A 26,351-nucleotide genomic window follows, 5' to 3' on the forward strand; every position below is an offset into this window, starting at 1 on the left:
GGGAGAGTAAAAGGTGAGCCTGGGCATGAACTGGAGTGTTACACCTCGGAAAAATTGAATGTCGTCATATGGTAGATAGACTAACACATTGTGAAAAGTATATGATGTTTCTATAAGTAAGAAGTAGTATTTAATGGTTCTAATTAAGATTCCAAAGACGTTTGGAGCAAGAGAAGAAAGTTCATTGAAGAGCATAAGTCGTGTTTTGAGATACGGTTTGCAAAGTACCGAGTCAATGTTGATTTAGTAACGTCTTAAGGAAAGGTTATAATTCTCCTTAGATTGCTAATGAAGTGTTAAACAAGTGCCAGGAAGGTTCCATAAGGATTGGTGATCAAACGAAGCGACGAGAATAAGATCGGAGAAAAAGTGGATTATACGACCATTTATACGGTCCGTATAATGGTTCGTATAACCGTTACAGTGAAGGTCCATCACTGATGGAGTTATACAGTCACTTATACATACCGTATAATGTACCGTATAATGGTTACAAAAACGAGTTGTTGCTGGGACGATTTCACGGTCACTTATACGGACCGTATAAATTTATACGAACCGTATAAGTGTCCGTATAATATCATCGGGATAGATTTTTATTTTATAAAAGAGAGCCCCAAGTTCATTTATTTCATTTCCCATTTTCTCTCCATACCTGAAGAAAGTTCTTGAATATTCTCCACACCATTTTAACAGAAACCCAAGAGAAATAAAGAGTAAAACATCAAGAGTTGATGGAATCAAATGCAAGAATGCTTTCTGTCACGACCCGACTAGGGGCCGTGATGGGTACCCGGGGCTAACCACCGAGCACTACTCCTTCTACTACTCATCATACTCATTAAGCGTTCTTTTATCAAATTCATGCTCAAATCATAGAAAAATCATTTTTCGTTTGGAAACATAATTACTCTTATATACATAAGCCCTTCGGCTATTAAAATTATATATATATATATATATATATATATATATATATATATATATATAATAGTAACATCGTGAGACCATACCACCCACACATGCGTATCTACGAGCCTCTACTAGAGTGCTAGACATAGAGACGGGACAGAACCCTGTCGTGCCCAAAATATACATATGTATACACAAAAGAATAATCAAAGGCACCTCCGGAACAATAGAGTGCTCTCCGGTCAGCTAATAGCTCCTACGAGTCTGGATCACCTCCCTGTCTACATGTGGGCATGAACACAACGTCCAAAGAAAACGGACGTCAGTACGAACATTGTACTGAGTATGAGAGGCATAAGTAATAATAATACGTCAATGAGATAAAAGAAGCATCAAATAAGGAGCAACCTGTGACTAACTGTCAATTATAAAAGAAATAATGCATGCTGGCTTACTTCATAATCATCATCATATCATGTATGCATATATATATAAGCTGCCCGACCATATAGGTAAGGGGTGATAATCATTAGCCTACGTCCAGGCCTCCCGCGTCCGGGGTACCATCTCATGCCGCCCACTAGTGGTGTCTGCCCAAGCCATCTAGACATGGTGTATACGCTACCCACCTTAGCGGTGTCTGCCCGGCCATATATACGCGGTGTAATATCATCAACATGTACTCATCATAATGCATGCATAGAAACTCAAAGATAGCTATACTTTATCGAGGTGACATAAGGTCGTGAACCCCCAATTGCATTATGGAGTATTTATAAGTATTCTGCCTCACCTTGAAGGAAATAGTGTATAAGGTGAGTGTATACAATAACAACATCATTAACTTTATAGGAACATCATATCATGAACTCTAGAATCTTTAGACTTTAGCTCATCATCATCATTATTGGGCTTGTAATGTATCTCTTATCTCATGTGGCTATTCATGAACATAGGCTCTTAGCTTTCCGGGATGTAGAAGATTCATGGAGAAGAAGGAAAAATCATGCCATAGGATTCATGCCATAGAAAGAAAGGACTAGCCTCACATACCTTTTCGTCTAGCTACTCTATCGCTTGAACGTTCCTCTTCAATATTCACGTTTCTACCTTCAAGAGAGTTCATACGGGCATTAGATAATCAACAACCTAAGCGTGTTTGAACTAAAGCTATAGAAAATTGAGCAGCATCTCCTTTGTTTCTACTACTTTCCCCATATCATATTTCAACCCCCAAACGTCAATAATAGCATTCATAATATCATCATCAATGACTTTAGTCAAATTCATCATTATCCAATTCCTACAATTTCCTCTCAAGGTCATCCATAATCATAATCATACTACCACGTTACATTCATTCTCATCTAATGTTTCCCTCATGCTCTTAACTGTTACACCTCGGAAAATCTTCCGTTGGTACGCAAGTGAATAAACTAGTGAGGAGTACGAGTATACGATATTTCCATAAGTAAGAAACAACGTTTGATAACCATAAGTGAGATTTCCAGGGCATCCGATGTTAGACGAGAAAGTTGGCTAAGATGAGGCAAGGCATACGATAGGTATCGGAAAGGAAATACGAGTAACGAGTTAGCAAGGACTAAATGATGACTTGGAGAAGAGTGATAACGTCCCTTATATTGGTATTGAGGTGTTGAACAAGTGTTAAGAAGGTTCCATAAGGATTGGAGATCAAACGAATCGACGAAACGAACTTCGGAACCACTGGTTATACTGCAAAACATACTGGCCGTATGAATTATACGGTCAGTATGTTTGGGACCGTATAATCAGCCCAGAAAGGCAAAAGTTTCTGGACCAAATATACGTCCAGACATACGGTCCATATAAATTATACGGACCGTATGTTGGTCCGTATAAGTGGCCGGGGCAGATTTTTGGTGCATTAAATAAAGGGACCAAAGTTATTTCATTTCACTTCTATTTCACACCCCTTCTCTATAAAACATCTCTCTACATATATTCCACAAGAATTCAAGGATATTTGGTGATCAACAACATAAACCAAGTGAATCAAGTGCAAGAAAACCATCAAAGATCATTCAAAGTCAAGAAATCTCATGGAGGTAAACAAGGGTTTTTGCTCAAGTGGAGTATTATCAACCAAAGCTTTTTCCTACAACATATAAGGTAAGATTAATGATATTTCTATGTTGTTTAAGGTATTTAAGAGTTGAAATACTTGGATTGTAGAAAGGTGTGGAAAAATGGGTCATGAATATGGAATAGTGTCATTTTGAGAAATAGTTCGAATCGAGTTATGGCTCTTGTTGTATTGTGATGTAAATACGTTATAAATGATGTTGAGAACATGAGATGAGTAATGTACGTGAATGGACATAGTCGTGTGTTATAGCCATAGATGTGAGCGATTGAAAGCAAATTGAGAAATGTGGATAATGTGGATGAATAATGACTATTGTTATGGTATTGTGAATGTATCGTTGACATTTGGGAGTTGATATACGTTATGGAGGAATGTCGTATAAATAAAGGAGATGTTGTCCGCCTTTCTCTAGCTTTAGTCATATATGCTAGCTATCGATTCTAATGATAGTATGACTTCAATGACGGTAGAAACACTAGCATTGGAGGATAACGCGCAAGTGTAGAGTAGTTGAACAGAAAAGGTATGTAAGGCTAACTCTTCTTTCATAAGGCATGTTTCTTTGGCCAAACGTCCAAATCATCTATGAGACTATGATATCCTTCAAATGATTTGATCTTCCAAGCTTGTAAGCTCACGATTCTTAATTCGCTACGATTGTACTAAATCCCTCGTATGATGAGTGAGCCTATAGAGATAGATGTGGTGAATGACGATAATAGTGAAAACGATATTGATGACGACTATAATGGTAATAATGATGACGATAACGATGACGATTATGACAATGATGCTAATAGTAAAGATGCTTATGGGCTACTATGTGTATGTATCTATGTATGACTATTATGGGACCCCGAGCTTTTGAGGCCGGGTAAGATATGTAAATAAGTATGTATATGATTAAGTAACGTGCGCACACCTCTGCAGATGGTACCGACAACCCTGACGCCTTGGTAGGGCCAGGTAGATGTAACCCTGAAGCCTTGGTAGGGCCAGGTATGTGTAACCTTGAGCCTTGGTTGGCCAAGTATGTATGAAACACCGACCCTGCATGGTCGGGTATACTATGTAAATGTTATGTATATGATATGATTATGTATATGATATGGATATAAGTATGAAAACGAACATGATATGATATGAATGCGAATAAAGGTGTGTATACGAATATGAGTACAAATATGGAACAGATAAGGATACGGATGTATGTACGTAAATACGCATTAGAAATGGAAAGATCCTATGTAAGGCAAGTAAGTGTCCATGACAATGATATTGTCATCTCCCATTCTATGCTACTTATCATGTTGCTATTTATGCTTCTATATTGATATTGATCATGCTTTACATACTCAGTACATTTTTCGTACTGATGTCCTTTTGTTTGTGGACGTTGCGTCATGCCCGCAGGTGCACAGGGAGACAGGCTTGATCCATAACTGCTTTCTCAGAGATTACATAGCAGAGCTCCATTTCATTCGGAGCCATAGCTTTTGGGTACTTATTCTTTTGTGTATATAATTATGGGCATATCGGGGTCCTGTCCTGCTTATGTGATATGTTATACTATTCTTATAGGCTCTTAGACATGTGTCTATGGTTAGATGTGTCTGGCCTTGTCGGCCTATATTTTGAATATTATTTTGATAGCCTTGGCGGCTCATGTACATTGACGTGGTATAGATGCCAACCATGATATGAAAGCATGGTCGTCCAATGGGACTAGTATGATTGATCCATAGAAATGTATGCTTAATTATGTGGGTCACCTAGATGTAAGAGTATGAGTAAGCTAAGGGGTGCCCGGGTGGGCTAGCACCGGGTGCTCGTCGCGGATCTCGAGACGGGTCATGACGAAAGTGGTATCAGAGCAGTTTAGTCCTAGGGTGTGTCTACAAGCCGTGTCTAGTACAGTCTTGGTTATGGGTGTGTTGCGCGCCACACTTATAAACAAGAAACCGCGGACATTTTAGGAATAAATGACCTTCTTTATTCATAAGAATCGAGCGATAGAGCTATGGTATAAGAATTTCTTGTTCCTTAATCGTGCGTTGTGTGTTTCAGAAATGCCTGTAAAGAGAAAGGCTACAGCAGCCCAAAAGGGCAAGAAGGTGGCAGAAAAGCGGGCTGAAAGAGCACCGCCACCGGTAGTAGAGGAAAGTGAGTCCCAGAGTGCGGCTCAATCTCAGTCCTCCCGTTCAGTACCTATATTAGAGGAGTGCGAGGGAGCCTCAGCCCCAGCTCCAACACCTCCAGCTCCTCCATTGGATGCTTCGGGCCAAGATATGAAAGAGGCCATACATTTACTTGCCAAGTTGGTTGCTGCTCAGACTCAGCAGCAAAGTATAGGGCAGGGTGATAGGGCTGTTAGTGCAAGAGCCCGTCATTTCATTACTTTGAACCCTCTGGAATTCTTTGGGTCAAAGCCGGAGGAGGACCCTCAGGATTTCAGCGATGGTATGTTGAGGACGCTTCGATTGATACATGATTCGGACACCGAATCGGTGGAGTTAGCGTCGTATAGATTGAGAGATGTCTCGATCCAATGGTACACAGTTTGGATGGCTTCACGGGGAGCCAATGCACCTCCCCCGGTATGGCAAGAGTTTGTTGATGCTTTTCTTCGACATTATATGCCTCCAGAAGTTCGGCGAGCTAGAGCCGATAAGTTTTTAAATTTGAGGCAAGGTAGCATGAGTGCTGTAGAGTACAGTCTCCGCTTCAATTCCTTGGCTAGGTATGCTTTGGCCATGGTAGCGGATATGGATGACCGGGTACACCGATTTGTGAAAGGCCTAGGGCCATATTTGATGGATAGATGCTTGACTGCGTCCCTTCAGGACAATATGGATATTGCACACATTCAGGCTCATGCTCAGAACTTAGAAGAAAACCTACAGCAGCAGAGAAGTGAACGCGAGAAGGATGGGGGTCATGGTAAGAGGGCCAGATCTTCAGGTCCGATGAGTGAGTTTAGAGGTGGGCACAGACAGCAGATGTCCAGGCACCCAGGCTATTCTATGACTAGTGCGCCTCCGCGGTTTTCAGGCCAGAGATTCGACAGATCTACTCGTTCTGGGCCGGGTCAGAGTTATTCGGGGTCTCAGTACAGAGATGATTCAGGCCAGTCAAGGCCGCCCATACTGCGATGTTCCCAATATGGAAAGTTGCATTGGGGTCGATGCCGATTGGGTTCGGATGTTTGCTATTCATGTGGTCGACCAGGCCATATCATGCGTGATTGCCCCTCAGTTCATGGTAGAGGTAGGACCCAGCCTTCAGGGTCGATATCCGGATCTTCAACATCTTTACGCCCTATGGGGTCAGGTTCATATGCGCCAGTCGGCCATGGTAGAGGTAGAGGGAGAGCTCCCAGTTCTAGCAGTCCTCAGCACCGTGTTTATGCTTTGGCTGGACGCCTAGATCTTGAGTCTTCCCCTGACGTGGTCACAGGTATATTATCGGTATTCTCTCATGATGTATATGCTTTGATTGATCCGGGCTCCACCTTGTCATATGTTACTCCGTATGTTGCAGGTCGATTTAGAGTCGAACCGGAGTCAATTAAACCTTTTGAGGTGTATACAACCCGTGGGTGAATCGGTAATAGCTAGCCGAGTATATAGAAATTATGTAATTTTGATTTGTGATCGTCGTACCATGATTGATTTGCATGAGCTAGAAATGGTGGATTTTGATGTTATTATGGGCATGGATTGGTTGGATTCTTGTTATGCAAATGTTGATTGTAGAATGAAAATGGTTCTCTTCCAATTTCCGGGAGAACTAGTTTTAGATTGGAAAGGGAATACGGCGTCACCAAAAGGTAGGTTTATTTCCTATCTAAAAGCAAGGAAGATGATAACAAAGGGATGTATCTATCATTTAGTCCGGGTTCAAGATTTAGAAGCTGAATCGCCGACTCTTCAGTCAGTTCCCGTAGTAAATGAATTCCCGGATGTGTTCCCGGAAGAGCTTCCAGGCCTTCCTCCCGAGCGGGAGATTTATTTTGCTGTTGATGTGTTGCCAGGCACTCAGCCTATATCTATCCCTCCTTACAGAATGGCTCCCGCAGAATTGAAAGAGTTGAAGGAGCAATTGAAAGACTTGCTTGAAAAAGGCTTTATTAGGCCTAGTTCATCCCCGTGGGGAGCACCCGTACTGTTCGTCCGAAAGAAAGATGGCTCCTTGAGAATGTGCATTGATTATCGGCAATTGAACAAGGTGACGAGTAAGAATAAATATCCTCTTCCGAGGATTAATGATTTATTTGATCAATTGCAAGGTGCCAAATGGTTTTCAAAGATTGATTTGAGGTCCGGGTATCATCAAGTGAGAGTTAGGGAGAAAGATATCCCTAAGCCAGCCTTCAGAACAAGATATGGTCATTTTGAATTCCGGGTAATGTCATTCGGGCTAACTAGTGCGTCGGCAGTGTTTATGGATTTGATGAATAATGTGTTCAGGCCTTTCCTAGATCTATTCGTGATTGTATTCATCGACGATATCTTGGTGTATTCTAGATCCGAGGCAGAACATGCGGATCATTTGCGTACTGTCCTCGGAGTTCTTCGAACTCGAGAGTTGTTCGCAAAGTTTTCCAAGTGCGAGTTTTGGTTGAACTCAGTGGCATTTCTAGGGCATATTGTTGCAGCCGATGGTATTTGAGTGGATAGTCAAAAGATTGAGGCCGTGAAAACTTGGCCAAGGCCCACAACTCCTACGGAAGTTCGTAGCTTTCTAGGCTTAGCAGGTTATTACAGGAGATTCGTTGAAGGTTTTTCTTCTATTTCTACACTGCTCACAAAGTTGACCCAGAAATCGGCAAAGTTTCAATGGACAGACGCTTGTGAACGTAGCTTCCAAGAGTTGAAAGGTAGATTGACTTCTGCCCCAGTTTTGACACATCCAGAGGGTTTGGAAGGATATGTTGTCTATTGTGATGCTTCAGGTGTTGGGCTAGGCTGTGTATTGATGCAGCATGGTAACGTAATTGCATATGCTTCATGGCAGTTGCGGAAACATGAGCAGAATTATCCAACCCATGATCTAGAATTGGCCGCAGTGGTTCATGCATTAAAGATATAGAGACATTATCTATATGGTGTCCATGTGGATATTTATACATATCATAAAAGCCTTCAGTATATCTTCAAGCAGAAAGAGTTGAATTTGTCGCAACGACGATGGTTAGAATTGCTAAAAGATTACGATGTTAATATCTTATATCACCCTGGAAAGGCAAATGTTGTAGCTGATGCTCTTAGCCGCAGATCAATGGGAAGTTTATGTGATGTACGACCAGAGAAGAGGGAAATGGCCTGTGAGCTCCAGCAGTTAGCTAGCCTAGGAGTTCGAGTGGTGGACTCAGGTAGCAGGGGAGCTACTATTCAGAATTCAGCAGTCTCGTCGCTAGTAGCAGAAGTGAAAGAGCGATAATACGAAGATTCCACGCTAATGCAGTATAGAGATACACTCCCTCAGAAAGAGGAGTCATCATTTGATATTTTAGGAGACGGATTTCTCCGATGTCGAGACAGATTATGTGTTCCTAATGTGGCAGGTCTACGCCACCAGATATTGAGGGAAGCTCATTGTTTCCGCAATTCTGTTCACCCCGGTGCGACGAAAATGTATCATGACCTCAAGTCTATATATTGGTGGAATGGTATGAAGAAAGATATAGCGGAATTCGTAGCTCAATGTCCTAATTGCCAGCAAGTGAAAATCGAGCACCAAAAGCCGGGTGGATTGTTGCAAGCTATAGAAATCCCAACTTGGAAATGGGAAGTGATTAACATGGACTTCATTTCAGGCTTACCCCGTTCTCGACGTAAGTGTGATTCCATATGGGTGATTGTGGATTGACTCACAAAGTCAGCTCATTTCTTACCAGTCAGAACGACCTATGTGGCAGAAGATTATGCAAAGCTTTACCTTAGAGAGATAGTGAGACTCCATGGTGTTCTGGTATCTATTATCTCCGATAGAGAGACTCAGTTTACAGCTAACTTTTGGAAGTCTTTCCAAGAGGGTCTAGGGACCCAAGTGAGCCTTAGCACGGCATTTCATCCACAGACGGATGGACAGGCTGAACGTACCATTCAGACTCTTGAAGATATGTTACGGGCATGTATGATAGATTTTGGAGGTAATTGGGATGATCATTTGCCACTCATTGAATTTGCTTACAGTAACAGTTATCATTCTAGCATTCAAATGGCACCGTATGAAGCTTTATATGGGCGAAAGTGTAGATCCTCGATTGGGTGGTTTGAAATCGGAGAGACTAAATTGATAGGGCCACACTTGGTCCAGCAAGCCATAGAGAAGGTTAAGCTTATACAAGAGAGGTTGTTAGCAGCCCAAAGTCATCAAAAGTCCTATGCGGATAATCGCCGAGGAAACATAGAGTTCTAAGTGAAAGATTGGGTATTCCTGAAAGTGTCGCCAATGAAGTGCGTCATGAGATTTGGTAAAAAGGGGAAGCTTAGTCCCCGATACATTGGGCCTTATGAGATTGTGCGCAAAGTGGGCAAAGTGGCCTACGAATTAGATCTACCTCCGGATTTGGAGTCAGTCCATCCAGTTTTCCATGTCTCCATGCTTCGAAAATGTGTAGGAGATCCTACTAAGATTGTGCCAATAAATGATGTACAAGTGACTGAGACATTGACTTACGAAGAGGTACCCATTGCCATACTAGATTGGCAAGTACGGAGGCTTAGAAACAAAGAAGTGGCCTCGGTTAAGGTTCTATGGAGAAGCAGTAAACAAGAGGAAATGACATGGGAAGAGGAAGAGAGTATGCGATCCAGATATCCGTATTTATTTCAACCCTTGGAAGAAATCCAAGATGAGACATCAAGATTATAAGGTACGTATGTTTTGCTTTCATGCTTTTTGGTCGTGTGTGGCAAAAAATTTATGCTATTGTGTTGTGGCCCTGTGAGGCATCAATATTATGGGTTGTTGTAACAGGATGGTAGTGCTATATTATAGGGGAAACTCTGGCGAAATTTTTGTAGAATTCCCGAAGCCTTCAACATTTGAGGACGAATGTTCTTAAGGGGGGGGGGGGGGGGGGGGAGAATGTTACACCTCGGAAAATCTTCCGTTGGTATGCAAGTGAATGAACTAGTGAGGAGTACGAGTATACAATATTTCCATAATTAAGAAACAATGTTTGATGACCCTAAGTGAGATTTCCAGGGCATCCGATGTTAGACGAGAAAGTTGGCTAAGATGAGGCAAGGCATACGATAGGTATCGGAAAGGAAATATGAGTAACGAGTTAGCAAGGCCTTAATGATGACTTGGAGAAGACTGATAACGTCCCTTAGATTGGTATTGAGGTGTTGAACAAGTGTTAAGAAGGTTCCATAAGGATTGGAGATCAAACGAATCGACGAAACGAACTTCCGAACCACTGGCGGTTATACGGCCAAACATACTGGCTGTATAAATTATACGGTACGTATGTTTGGGACCGTATAATCAGCCCAGAAAGGCAAAAGTTTCTGGACCAAATATACGGTCCATATAAATTATACGGACCGTATGTTGGTCCGTATAAGTGGCCGGGGCAGATTTTTGGTGCATTAAATAAAGGGACCAAGGTTATTTCGTTCACTTCTATTTCACACCCCATCTCTCTAAAACATCTCTCTACATATATTCCACAAGAATTCAAGGATATTTGGTGATCAACAACATAAACCAAGTGAATCAAGTGCAAGAAAACCATCAAAGATCATTCAAAGTCAAGAAATCTCATGGAGGTAAACTAGGGTTTTTGCTCAAGTGGAGTATTATCAACCAAGGCTTGTTCCTACAATATCTAAGGTAAGATTTATGATATTTCTATGTTGTTTAAGGTATTTAAGAGTTGAAATACTTGGATTGTAGAAAGGTATGGAAAAATGGGTCATGAATATGGAATAGTGTCATTTTGAGAAATAGTTCGAATCGAGTTATGGCTCATGTTGTATTGTGATGTAAATACGTTATAAATGATGTTGAGAACATGAGATGAGTAATGTACGTGAATGGACATAGTCGTGCGTTATAGCCATAGATGTGAGCAATTGAAAGAAAATTGAGAAATGTGGATAATGTGGATAATGTGGATGAATAATGACTATTGTTATGGTATTGTGAATGTATCGTTGACGTTTGGGAGTTGATATACGTTATGGAGGAATGTCGTATAAATAAAGGAGATGTTGTCCGCCTTTCTCTAGCTTTAGTCATATATGCTAGCTATCGATTCTAATGATAGTATGACTTCAATGAAGGTAGAAACATTAGCATTGGAAGTCTTTCCAAGAGGGTTTAGGGACCCAAGTGAGCCTTAGCACGACATTTCACCCACAGACCGATGGACAAGCTGAGCACACCATTCAGACTCTTGAAGATATGTTATGGGCATGTATGATAGATTTCGTAGGTAATTGGGATGATCATTTTCCACTCATTGAATTTTCTTACAATAACAGTTATCATATGCATTAGAATTTCTATACTTTACTCATTACCTTGTGTAGCTAATTATAGACATAGACTCATCTCTTCCGGAACTTAAGAGATTTATGGATAAGAAAGAGAGTCATGCTAAAGGATTCATGCCATAGAAATAAAGAACTAGCCTCACATACCTTTGACGTTTAACTAGGCTAGCGCTTGCTTGTTCTCCTTCGATATCTCGTTTCTACCTTCAAGAGAGAATTCGCATTTGCGTTAGTTAATCAACTATAGGAACGCGCCACTAATTCTAGGGAAGATTGGGCGGCACTTCCTTTGTTTATACTACCTTTTCCATATGCTATATCAACTCCTACACATTCACAATATCACAATCAACAATCACCAACATTCATAGTTCAACCCAACTACTATCCAACCATAACACTATTCACTTATTAATGACCCATTTCGTATGTCTTTCTACAATTCAAGTATCTTAACCTTCCAATACCTTAAACAACATGTTATAGTCATGAAACTTACCTTAGATGGTGGTTGAACAAGCTTTGAATGGAATCACTCCTGTAGCACCCAAACCCTACTTCACTTCTTTTGGGGTTTCTTGAGAAAGATGAACTTTAGCAAGGTACTATACACTTTTTTTCATGGATTTGGTGTTATTGATCATGAATTTCCCTTGGTTTTTCTTGTGACGAAGAGTACAGAGTATTCTAGAGGTTTCTAGAGAGAAATATCGTGAAGATGAAATGAATTTTATGAGCTGGGGTCTCCTTTTAATGACTTAAAATCTATTCCGGAATGAACAGTGACTGAAGTGCACAGTGGTCGTAAACCCACTTTACGGGCCGTATACTGGTTTACGGTACGTCCTTCGCGACCGTATTTAAGTATATCAAAACCAGAAAGGCATGCTGGAGATCATGGCAATTTACGACTCAGTTTACGGGCCGTATTTCGATTTACGGTCCGTATTCCAAGTCATATTTAACCATTTGACAGAAAGTTGAAATTTTTGAAAGGTTAGAGGACGATAGCAGTTTACGGTTCGTAAATCACTTTACGGGCCGTATTCCACTTTACGACCAACTGGGTCAAAGTGCAAGCCTGCAACTTTTCATTGTACGTTCATGGGGAAATTTTCGAGGTGTAACACTCTTCCCCCCTTTTGGAACATTCGTCCTCGAATGTTAAACACTTAGGATTCTACGAAAATTTCACCAGAGTTTCCCCTGTAATCTGGCACTACCAACCTGTTATAACAACCCATAATATTATCGCCTCACAGGGCTACATCACAACATCGACATATCTGTGGCCACACATGGCCAAAAGCATGAAATAAACATACATACCTTATATCGCTGGCGTTTCATCTTGAATCTCTCCTGGGGGTCGAAATAAATGCGGATACTTAGACTTCATACTCTCTTCCGCTTCCCTACTTATTTCTTCCTGGTTATTGTTTCGCCACATGACTTTAACTGAAACCACCTCTTTATTTCGAAGTTTGCGCACTTGCCTGTCGAGGATAGCAATAGGCACTTCTTCATAGGTTAGCTTTTCTGTTACTTGCACATCATCTATCGGGACAATATTGTGGGATATCCAATGCACTTGCGGAGCATCGAAACGTGGAAAACTGGATGGACTGATTCAAGCTTCGAAGGTAGATCCAATTCATAGGCTACCTAACCCACCTTGCGAATGATTTTGTAGGGTCCAATGTATCTGGGACTTAGCTTCCCTTTCTTACCAAATCTCCATCACCCCTTTCATGGGTGACACTTTCAAAAATACCCAATCATTAATTGGAAATTCCAAGTCTCGTCGGTGGTTGTCCGCATAGGACTTTTAGCGACTTTGAGCTGTCAACAACCGATCTTGGATCACCTTAACTTTTTCTATTGCTTGTTGGATCAATTCAGGGCCCACTTATTTTGGTTCTCCTATTTCGAACCATCCGATTGGAGATATGCATTTCCTTCCATATAAAGCTTCATATGGAGCCATTTGTATACTTGAATGGTAGCTATTGTTGTATGCGAACTCAATAAGGGGTAAGTGGTCATCCCAGCTACCACCGAAATCCAACACACATGCCCGTAGCATATCTTCTAAAGTTTGGATGGTACGCTCGGCCTGCCTATCAGTTTGCGGATGAAATGTCATGCTAAACTTCACTCGCGTGCCCAAACCTTCTTGAAAATATTTCCAGAACTTAGCTGTAAACTGTGCTCCTCTGTCTGTGATGATGGATAATGGAACACCATGAAGTCGCACAATCTCCTTGAGATACAGCCTTGCATAATCTTCCGCTGAGTATGTAGTCCTAACTGGGAGAAAATGGGCTGCCTTCGTCAATCCATCCACGATCACCCATATGGAATCATACTTGCCATGGGAAAGAGGTAATCCCACTATAAAATCCATGTTTATCACTTCCCATTTCCAAGTAGGGATTTCTATTGCCTGTAACATGCCCCCTGGCTTCTGATGTTCAGCTTTTACTTGTTGGCAATTTGGACACTGTGCCACAAACTCGGCTATGTCTCTCTTCATGCCATCCTACCAATACATCGTCTTGAGGTCACGATACATTTTGATTGCACCTGGGTGGATAGAATACCGAGAACAATGTGCTTCTTCTAGAATTCATCGGCGCATTTCCGCCACATTCGGCACATATAACATGCCTCGGTACCTAAGAATTCCATCCATGGTAACATCAAACAGAGACTTTTATTTTCCCTGGGATGTGTCTCTATAATGACACAATTGAGGATCTTCATATTGCCATCCTTTCACTTCCATATCCAAAGACGAAGTTGTGGGATCGTTGATACTAATCCCCACATTACCTGAATCGATTACACGTACTCCAAGATTAGCCAATTGGCGGAGTTCACGAGCCATCTCCTTCTTTTCTGGAGGAACTTCACATAGACTACCCATGGATCGGCGGCTGAGCGCATCGGCTATCACGTTTGCCTTTCCAGGGTGGTACAAAATATTCACATCATAATATTTCAATAATTCCAACCACTGCCTCTGCCGCAGATTTAGCTCCTTCTGCTTGAAAATATATTGAAGACTTTTGTGATCGGTATAGATATCAACATGCACACCATACAAATAATGTCTCCACATTTTTAAGGCATGAATAACCGCAGCCAATTCGAGATCATGGGTTGGATAGTTCTTCTCATGTTTTCGTAATTGTCTCGAAGCATATGCAATAACATTACCATGCTGCATCAGTACACATCCTAATCCAACACTAGAAGCGTCACAATACACCACATAGCCATCTGACCCTTCTGGAAGTGTTAAGATTGGAGCTGAGGTTAACCTGTCTTTCAACTCTTGGAAGCTGCGTTCACAAGCATCATTCCATTGAAATTTGGCTGACTTCTGGGTTAGCTTCGTCAATGGGGCTGAAATAGATGAAAAGCCCTCTACGAATCTTCGATAATAACCTGCCAACCCCAGAAAACTACGAACTTCTGTAGCCGTTGTAGGCCTTGGCCAAGTCTTCACCGCTTCAATTTTCCGAGTGTCGACTCGAATGCTGTCATTGGAAATAACATGGCCCAGAAATGTTACAGAATTTATCCAAAACTCACACTTTGAAAATTTTGCATACAATTCTCGGGCTCGAAGAATGCCAATTACAATTCGCAAATGATCTGCATGTTCTGATTCAGTGCGAGAATATACCAGAATATCATCAATAAATACTATTACAGATGAATCCAAGAGTGTCCTGAACACATTATTCATCAAGTTCATAAACACGGACGGAGCATTAGTCAACCCAAACGACATCACTCGGAATTCATAGTGACCATATCTCATTTTGAAGGCTGTTTTGGGAATATCCGCTTCTCTAACCCTCACTTGATGATAACCCGACCTCAAGTCTATTTTAGAAAACCACTTGGCACCTTGCAATTGGTCGAATAAGTCGTCAATCCTTGGAAGAGGATATTTGTTCTTTATCATCACTTTGTTCAACTTCCTATAGCCAATACACATTCGTAGAGATCCGTCTTTCTTCCTTACCAACAAGACGGGTGCTCCCTTAGCTCTTTTAATTCTGCCGGAGCCATTCGGTAAGGAGGAATAGAAATAGGCTTGGTGTCCGGCAACACATCAATGGCGAATTCAATCTCCCTTTCTGGAGGAATTCCTGGAAGTTCGTCTGGAACCACATTTGGGAATTCATTCACTACCGAAACTAATTGAAAAGTTAGTGGCTTTGCTTCGGTGTCATGAACCCGAATTAAGTGATAAATATAGTCCTTGGCTATCATCTTCCTTGCCTTAAGGTAGGAAATAAACCTACCTTTCGGTGATGCTGCAATACCCTTCCATTCAAGCACGGGCTCTCCCGGAAATTGGAATCGAACTACTTTCGTTCGGCAATCGACATTAGCATAGCATGATGCCAACCAATCCATACCCATAATTACATCGAAGTCTACCATTTCCAGCTCAATCAAATCAGCTTTTTTCTGGCGATCACATATCACAACTACACAATTTTTATACACTTGCCTTGCTATCACGGGATCACCAACCTGAGTAGACACCTCAAAAGGTTTGATTGGCTCAGGTTTCACCCCAATACAACCAGCAACATACGGAGTAATATAGGAAAGAGTAGAACCCGGATCTATCAGTGCATATACATCACGGGAGAATATAGACAATGTACCTGTAACAACGTCTGGGGAGGACTCAAGGTCCTGTCGTCCCGCTAAAGCATATACACGGGGCTGAGTGGCACCTGAAGTAGATGCTGCCCCTCTGCCTCTACCTCGGCTTGCTGACATCTGGGGAGCCTGCCCTACTGGGCGCGCTGAGGAAGAGCCGGCTGCTGAACCTGTAGGCTGAACTCTAACTCTACCACTCGTTGACAGGAAATCTCTCATCATGTGCCCAACTTGGCCGCAAGTATAGCAAGCGTCCGAACCCTGGCGACACTGTCCGAAATGCAATCTACCGCACTGGATGCATCGTGGTACTGGAGTTCTCCTCTGACTATAGTCTTCCCTGAACTGGAAATCTGAGGCCCTCCAACTCTGGCCCTGTCCTGAACGGAAAGAGCGATCAAATCTCCTACCTGTGAATCGAGGAGGTTCAGTTGTCACTGATTGGCCTGAGAACCCAGAATATGTCTGCCTTGATCCCCCTCTATAATCACTGCCGGCTCCCATAGATCTGCCCTCTTGCCTTGCCTTCTATCGATATCACGGTCGCCTCTTTGTTGTTGTTGTCGCCCCTCCAAATTCTGAGCATGGGCCTGTATTCGAGAAATATCCATCTCATCTTGCAAGGACGCCGTCAAACTATCTCTGAATAAATGTGGCCCTAGGCCACTCACAAATCTATGTACCCGATCTCCCATGTCGGCCATGATAGCCGGAGCATATCTAGCCAAAGAATTAAATTGCAGACTATACTCCCGGGCACTCATATTTCCTTGCCTCAGATTTAGAAACTTGTCCACTCTAGCTCGACGGACCTCGGGTGGCAAATAGTGACGAATAAAAGCATCCACAAACTCTTGCCAAACCGGAGGAGGCGCGTTCTCTCCTCGTGACATTACCCAGTTGTTATACCATAAAACAGCCACATCCCGGAGTCTATAAGATGCCAACTCCACGGATTGCGTTTCGGAGGCATGGACAATCTTCAATGTTCTCAACACCTCATCTATGAAACCTTGCGGGTCTTCATCCGTCTTTGACCCAAAAAACTCTGGAGGATTTAGGCTTATAAAATCACGGGCTTTGGTACTTGCTGCCCGGTCACTGGAACCCCCGCTTTGTCGTTGTGCCTGTGCGGCAACCAATTGTGTCAATAACTGGATGGCCTCGGTCATTTGTTGACCCGAAGCAACCGGTGGAGGAATTGGAGCTGGAGCTCCTCCTTGCCCTTCCACATTAGGCGGGGTAGAAGAGGTATTAGATAAGGCCTCATTATGTGATTCGCCTTCTTCGATATTCATCGGAGGCTCTCTTTCTACCCGCCTCTTTGTCGTAGTCTTGCCCTTCTGGGCGACTGTAGCCTTCCCCTTTGGCGGCATTCTGAAATCACAACACACTATTAGGGAGGATAAAATCTTATACACGGCTCTATCGCATGATCTCATGAGAAGAAAGATGGAAATTTTTCTAAATGCCCTGTAGCCTCTTGTTTATTGATGTGGTGCGCAACACACCATAAACAAGACTCTACTAGATACGGCTCGTAGACACTTCCTAGGACTGAACCGCTCTGATACCAATTTTGTCACGACCCAGCTAGGGGCCGCGACGGGTACCCGGGGCTAACCACCGAGCACCGCTCGCTCTGTCGCTCATTTTACTCATTTAATGCTCTTTTATCGATTTATACTTAGGACATAAGAAAATCATCTTTTCATTTTGAGAACACAAAAATACTTTTATATGCATAAGCCTCTCGGCCATCAAAATAATATATACATGTACATGAAAGCATCTCGTAAGACCATCTACCCCACACTGCGCATCTACGAGCCTCTACTGGAGTGCCCAACATGAGGACGGGACAAGACCCCGTCATGCCCAAAAATACATATACATGACTATATACACAAAAGAATAATCAAGCACCTCCGGGACAAGGGAGTGCTTCCAATCACCTGACAACTACTACAGATCTGGATCGAGCTCTCCTGTATGTCTACCTGTGGGCATGAACACAGCGTCCAAAGAAAACGGACGTCAGTACGAACCTTGTACTGAGTATGAGAGGCATGAAGAATGAAAGAAGACAATGATATAAAGGGAATATCAATATGAAACATCTGGATCTGACTGATAAATATATATAAAAGAAGTAATGCATGCTATCTTACTCATACCCATCATCATATCATATATGCAAAATGTATAAGTTGCCCGTCCATATCGGATCGGTGTGATAATCAATAACATTAGCCTGCGTCCGGGGTATCATCTCATGCCGTCCACTAGTGGTGTCTGCCCATGCCATCTGGCCATGGTGTATACGTATAGCTGCCTGCCTTAGCGGTGACTGCCCGGCCAACTAGGCGCGGTGTTATATCATCATCATCATAACATGCTCATCATGGTATGCTTATCCTATCATAGTACATGCATAAGGTTAAAGATCAACTATACCTTATCGGGGTGACGTAAGGTCATGATCCCCCGACTTCATTATGGAGCAATCATCGACATCCTGCCTCACCTTGAAGAAATGAGCATATAAGGCGAGTGTAAGCAATAAATCGCATCATTAACATCATAGGGGCATCACATCATATGTATTAGAATTTCTATACTTTACTCATTACCTTGTGTAGCTAATTATAGACATAGACTCATCTCTTCCGGAACATAAGTGATTCATGGATAAGAAAGAGAGTCATGCTAAAGGATTCATGCCATAGAAAGAAAGGACTGGCCTCACATACCTTTGACATTTAACTAGGCTAGCGCTTGCTTGTTCTGTCACACCCAAACCTTACCAGGGTGCGATGGGCACCCGACCCTTAGTTAGGGCCGAGCGAACCCGCAGACTCTTATTACACACACGATCTCTTTTGACTTTTAAATCAAATACAATTGAAATTCATAGTAAATGCTTTCAGAATATTCTTTTCATCTTTCTTTAATCAAATAAAATCTGTAACCACATGGACTTTATAACATAACACAAAATGACACACCGGCTGGTGGAGCCGCTTACAGACTGACTTCTAATACCCACGACTCTGTCTGCAAAGTCTCCAACATTTATCAGAAATCATAACACATATACTCTGACTCGGCAGCACTCCAGAAGAAAGTGGAGCTTGCCAACGCCGCTAGAACATCTTCTATATTGACTTCTACTCATCTGGGTGTACCTGCGCGGCATGAAACGCAACCCCCGAAGAAAGGGGGTCAGTACGGAATATGTACTGAGCAAGTAAAGCATGAAATACAGAAAACAGAACCATAATCGAAACGAACAGTACAAGAGTGAGTACATTATCCAGATTACCAAAGCGCTTATTTTCCAATCACAAATCGTGTATGCAGATGTCATATGTCAGAAATAGTACAGATCCAGAATATCAGAATGATTGTTTCCCAAGCACATATCATATATGCCGAAGTCATATGTCAGAAGAAGTACGGATCCAGAGTGTCAGAATGTTTGTTTTCCAGACACAGATTATGTATATCAGAATCTTATATCGTATGTGTGCATATAACAGATCCCGGCCCTCTCGTGAGGGACGCGGTGAACAGAATCATATAACAGATCCCGGCCCTCTGGTAAGGGACGCGGTGAACAGAATCATCATATGCCAAAATCATATATCATATATGCATGTAACAGATCTCGGCCCTTTAGTGAGGGACGCGGTGAACAGAATTATCAATGCATGTCAGAATCATATACCATATGTGCAGATAACAGATCCCGGCCCTCTATTGCGGAACGCGGTGAACAGAATCATCATGTGCCATCCTGGCCGCCATCCCCATATCATCATATACAGATATACATATAACAGAACCCGGCCCGCAAGGGAGAGGGACGCGGTGAACAATGCAGAGGAAGGCGCACGATAACAGAACCTGGCCCGAATTCTCAATTCAGCAACCAACAACAACAACAACAATACCAATATTAATCATAATATTTCCAATACCAACGTATGCCATAAAACAGCCCACACATTATTTTCTAAATTCCTCAATCAACCAAATTTGCGATATAACTATTTAATAATTTTATTTCCATAAGGGAGTCGAAATTAATACTAACAACATCAATAACGACATCCTCCACATTCTACAAGTTGAATACATTTATTTTCATTCAAATCTCATTCCATAATTCACAACGCCAACAAACGAATTTATCACACTATTTTCTCCGTTCTAGTTCGGTAGAACTCTAAATAAACTTATTAGCAATGAAAAGTAACCTTAATCTTACTTCAAGTGTGCAGCCACCACGTCCACCCCCTTATTTTTGGTTGTTTGTTAGCTCAAATTGGAGGCAACGCAACATAGAACACTTTTCTCTTCACGAGCTTCGGGATTCGGGGCTCAGATTTTGGTCAAAATTGATCTTTTCTCTCTAAGCTCTCTTCTCTCTTTTCCTCCAGAATTTTCTGGGTGCTGAAAAATGAGGAGAAAAGGCTGATATATCACTTAAATAAACATGGGTCATGGGCCTAACCCGGTTGGGCCCGGATTGGGCCTAGCCCACTGACCTTCCTGCCTTAAAACGTCCATACCTCCTTATCCCTTCGTCACCTGTGGACCCACGACCTATTGTTGGAAAGCGGATTCAATTATCTACACCTTCTATTTCTGGTTTATTTCCAAATTCCAAACTTATAATACCGTTTTTGCCCCTCGAAGTCAGATCACCCGAAAACGTTACTTAAAGATATTTGTTTGGAGGACTTCCACTTTGATTTAGCTCAAGGGTCCTTCTTGAGTTGTGTTTAACTTCACATATGTGATTCATATAACTTGTCACGTGTTCCAAAAAAATCTCGATGTGTGGGCCCCACCTCCGCTTACGAATAATCTGACGTACAAAAAAAATACGAAATATAATACTATCAACGTGAGCTTAAATTATGTAGTAACAACGTGATTGTAAATGTTTGAAGAAGCACGTGTCACGCTCAGGCTCTGAAAATGCGGGGTATAACATCCTTCCCCCCTTTGGAACATTCGTCCTCGAATGTTTAAACTAAGCTCGTACTCTGTCCATAATCCCATTCTCGGGTACATCCATTATCGGATCATCCTTCTTCTAATACTATGGTAATTGATGCATTATTGCATCATCTTTTTCCTACAACCTGGTCATTTAGTTGTTCGGCTCTTGCTGTTTTATAGTCTCCCTTTACTGGGTGGTCATTCCATAGTAAGCATCGTAGTTATTCCAATATCTTGTTAATGTTTGTCCCCTTCACCGGAACATCATTCAATTCCTTTTCTTCCTGATGAATTATTTTCAGTCCAATCTTGAATGATACCCCGCAATCACTCTATTTTTTTGTTGACTGGCCCTTATATCTTATTGAATTCGCTTCTACAAAAATTCTCACTTCAAATTACATCTGTTTTTCATGTCTGAGTGCGTTTTAATCTTTGCATCCTATTGACTCGCTTACCTTACGGTGCCTTCCAAAACAAATCCACACTTCGGTCTTCAATCCTTACTTTTCAATTTTAAGCCCAATACGTTTCTTCCATCGATTCACTCAATGTCCGTACTGAAATGGATCACGATAACAACTATATCATTTCCGTATAACTCTCACTTTTTGTTTTAGGGTATATAATTGTCACATCTTAGGATTTTTCGTTCCAATCTCTACACTTATACTTTCCTTACTTGCTTCCCCCCTTTTAAAGTCTTACTTATAACACTCATAAATCAATTACCTCATCTCCGATCTTGAATTCATGTACCCTTTTCCTCAATTCCCTTTTCAAACTACATCATATTCATGCCATTTCCCATAATTTATAGTTACAGTACTTTATGTGCGAAGTCTTAAGAGTATAGAGATTGATTGGGCCCAAGGACCTAGTTAAAGATATTTTTGAAAGAAATTTGAGAAAACCATAACGTAATTCAATAGTACAGCCAATGTTGCAATCCAAACAAAGGATGTATTTTACTTAACTCAACCGTTAATTATGGGTCAATGTTTACCTCTGCTCCAATTAACAACTCTGTCCCATGGGGATACTTAGAATACTAGTATGTCAAACCGTCTGTACCCTCCGTGTAGTACCATTTATCCCATTCTTCAATAATCAGCATTCACTGGTAGCGTCATCTTCCCCTTTTCTTTCCATCTCCGTTATTTCTCTCTTTCCCATAATTGACTTACGGTAACCGTAATTGCATTTCCCTTAAGCCGCCATCTGTCTTATCAAGGATCTAAGTCTCATGTACAACTAAGACCCCTTGTGCGTCATAGTCTATTATTCTTGTGTTGTACTCAGAATTGATTTCAACGACAATCATAATCATATCTTTACTTGTTATTGGTGATATCCTTACTTTATCGCCTTATTATCACGTGGTGAACTCGCAACTCATAGCCACATCTTTCTTTCCAGCTTAGTTCTTTAGGTACTTTACTTGTTCTGTCTTAGTATAAGGTATCCGTAGGAGATGCATCCTCCTTTTTCTCATAATATGACTACTTCTTAGGCTTGTGTACTTCGCCTGTTTCCTTTTCTTTCTATATCCCTCGACACCAGTATACTTGTCTTTAATTTCCTTGTATTGGCGATCGTTTCATCAATCGTTATTCCTTGTTGGCTCTCCGGCGTAGACCCCACACAATTATAATTGGGCATAGCTTCACGTTGATAGTTCATATAATTCCATAGCGTATACTCTCATATTCAGTATAATTAATGGTCCATGAACTATTTTCTAATACCCGGCGGCCTCTTTTATTTTCCAACCATAAGAACAGCGTTCTTTCTTTTCTTCGAAAAATTACTACTTTCTTTTCTTCGAAAAATTACTAACTACCAATCGTTGTTACTTCGTTATAATAGTCATCATCCGAAATGTCCTTTGGATTTGTCATCCTCTCCATTATCCCTTGTGTACTTAGCTTGTACACCTTTCTTGCTCTCTTTGTTACTCTCGCTTTATTACCCTATTCGATCGGTGCCTTCATTATACCATAGCACCGGTTGTTGGGGCATACATGCCCACTGATACAATCACATGTAGAATATTATACGCATTCATATATAGGTATATATATAATTTCTACCATCTCGCCTACAAAACATTTTCAAACGCTATTCAAACTTATCCTAATTTCAAAGCTGAGATGCACTTTCTATCTCTTCACCAATCTAGTCTGCCTCGTCCTACGCGACCTCTTATGGTCTCCAACCATCCCGTATACTCTGCTTTCCCTTAGGCTACTCTAACTTCTCATTTGACTCTTATGTCTCAATTTATAGGACCTTTAGTTCACTTCCCAGGGGGTCACTCATCCCAAAATTTGTCCCATCTTAGCACGCTTAACCTCAAAACTTCGATGGAATCCGGTGCCTTAATGCTGATATAATCGCGTCCACTTCCTCGCATGACCTTTATTACATGATCTGGAGCAAGTCGAGTCTTACAGATTCCGAGACCTCCTCGTAACACGTCCTTTCCTTTACAATTACTATTTTACCCCTTTTCAATCCTCAATATTCACCTTTCACTTTCGTGTATAACTACTTTCGTCCCAGATTCCTAGATTCCCGATGGTAGTGATCGCGCCTTCATCGCCTTGCCAAATCCATAACCTTTCTGAAACAACTCACCCCACTTATCGTCCATTTACAATATTTACTTTCCACGCTTCTTTCCTGTTAGATGTACCTAACTAAATAGCCTGATTTTGAAAAATTCTAACAGAATCTTCTTTACCATTCTTACTATTCAGAATCTGCACACAGCAAATACCAACAATGCCTCACAGGGCATATATTTGTGTACGACATATTCCAGCCACCCAGGGCTCCCAATTTCAGGTAACAAAACAAATATGTTCCAACTTACCTTTATGGCCTTCCATATCATCACTCACCTTCTTCCGTTGTATGTAAGGCTTACATATAAGGAATCTCATTACCTACGACTTGGCTCTATCGCACGATCTGAGACAGAAAGAAGGTCAATAATCCCTAGATGCCCTGCAGCCTCCTGTTTATAAATGTGGTCGGCTTCACTGTTATATCCCATATTTTCATACATTGGGACGTTTTAAACTAAACGCGACAAGTTAAAGACAAGACTATTTTAAGGTACAAAGTAGAGACTTTAACTTCCGGTTTCGTTTCAAGTCACAAGTTACCTACAAATTTCGTTTGGTATAGAAGCATTAATGGATAATTGGGATTAAATTAACCATGATTAGATTATTAAGTGGGATTGGAAAACTAAATCAGTCCATTAAAAATAGCCATAGTTGGTCGTGTGGTTTAGTGGGATGGTCAAAGAATATTTGACCCAAATATTGAGTGGGACACTTGTCCAACCCTTGCAACTCATATATAAGGCAAAATTCTGATTCATTATCAACTAACTAGCTCATTTCAACATTTACAAAGTGTAGAAAATATAGTGATAGAGAGAGAGGCTCTCAGCTACAAGCTGGCCGAGAACACCCTCCTCCAAGTTGATTCAAAATAATCAGTCTTCAAGCAATTCAACTCCCTTATAGGTGCATAATAACGTGTAGCATTCATTAGGGTAGCAAGAACAAGTGTTAAAATTCAAGAAGTGAAAGTGAAGGGCTAGCCGATTGAAGTGTTGAGTTACAAGGTAAGAATTGATCCCTTCTCATGTGTTTTGTGGTGAATTGAATGTTTATGATGTTGCATTTTGGTATTGGACTGTTTTTCTTGAAGTTGTAGTGGGCCGTGTGTTGTAGACTTAAATGGAATCATGCTTAATCTTCTTGTACATGTATTGGGAATGAATTGAATGTGTTGTAGTGTTGATAAATGGATGAAAATCATGAAGTTGTTGTAGTGGTGTTGAAGCCGTGTAGGGGGCTGTTTTAGAGGAATTTATGGACTGTTTTGTGTCATGTTTTAATTGTTGTTGTTATGGACATTGTGGTGTATTGTATGCATTATGAATATGTGAATTGAGGTGTTAAAGAAATCAATCATGTTGAAGGGGGAAAACAGTCCAAACCGTGGACTGTTTTGATGTTAGGAGTGAATTAGTGTATGTTGAATGTTGATTATTGTTATGAACGTATAGTGAAAGTGAATTTTAATGATTCAAGTTGAAATTGAAATGGTTTGTGGGCTGTTGTAAGAGTTAATATGATGCTAAAACAGTTCCAATAATGATATAAGCAATGTTGTAAACGTGTTGTTGTCGTTGTAGTTGAAGTTGGAAAATTGCGAAGCGAAGATGGTAATGTTGTGTGTGCTGTTTGGCCGTGGATAAGGGCCTATTTTAAATGATGTACGGACTGTCCAAAGTTCCCTTAAGTCATGTTTAAACAAGTTCGGATTGATACATGAAAGAATGACTAACAATATTAGCTTGTAGTACTAGTTGGTTTGAATGCGAACGAAACGTCGTCTAAATGTTGGAAAGGGATTGTTAACGTTAAAATACATATTGAATTCCCTCGTAGACTAATTATAGCTCTTGATATCTTGATATAGGATAAGTACTATTGGGCAGCAAGTACAAGTTATAATACGACTAAACGCTAAAGGTATGTAAAGCCTATTCCTTTTTATCTTGGCATGTCCTAGACGTAAGTAAGAAATGATATGAACCTTGGGGTAAATTCTACTCTCTAGTTCCAAGCATGACTTATGATTCTATTCATTCCGTAATGTTATGGTCACGAGCCTACTATATGATTGACTAATGAATGATGTATAGAAGTTCCTACTCTTAAAGAATTGCATAATTAGAGGCATACTTGACTATCAAAAGTTACACCATGTCAAATTGATAAATGTACATGAAATCTGAAACGTTCCTTGCTATAACTTGTAATGAGATTTAAAAAGAACTGAATATGATTATTATCCTGACACTTTAGAGCTGGTTAGTTACTTATCTATTGAGTCTCAAAAGATGATTTGCATGTATGTGGTTGCTTATTATTCTGCTCGTGCTTACCGCTATATCCTTCACTGAGTCCCGGGCCAGGACACGTTTTCGTGCGCATATTTACTATATTACTCACCGAGCCCCTCACTAGAGGGCCGGGACACGTTATATATATATGATGATA

This window comes from Lycium barbarum, chromosome 5 (genome assembly GCF_019175385.1).
Source record: "Lycium barbarum isolate Lr01 chromosome 5, ASM1917538v2, whole genome shotgun sequence".
In the NCBI taxonomy this organism is placed as follows: domain Eukaryota; kingdom Viridiplantae; phylum Streptophyta; class Magnoliopsida; order Solanales; family Solanaceae; genus Lycium; species Lycium barbarum.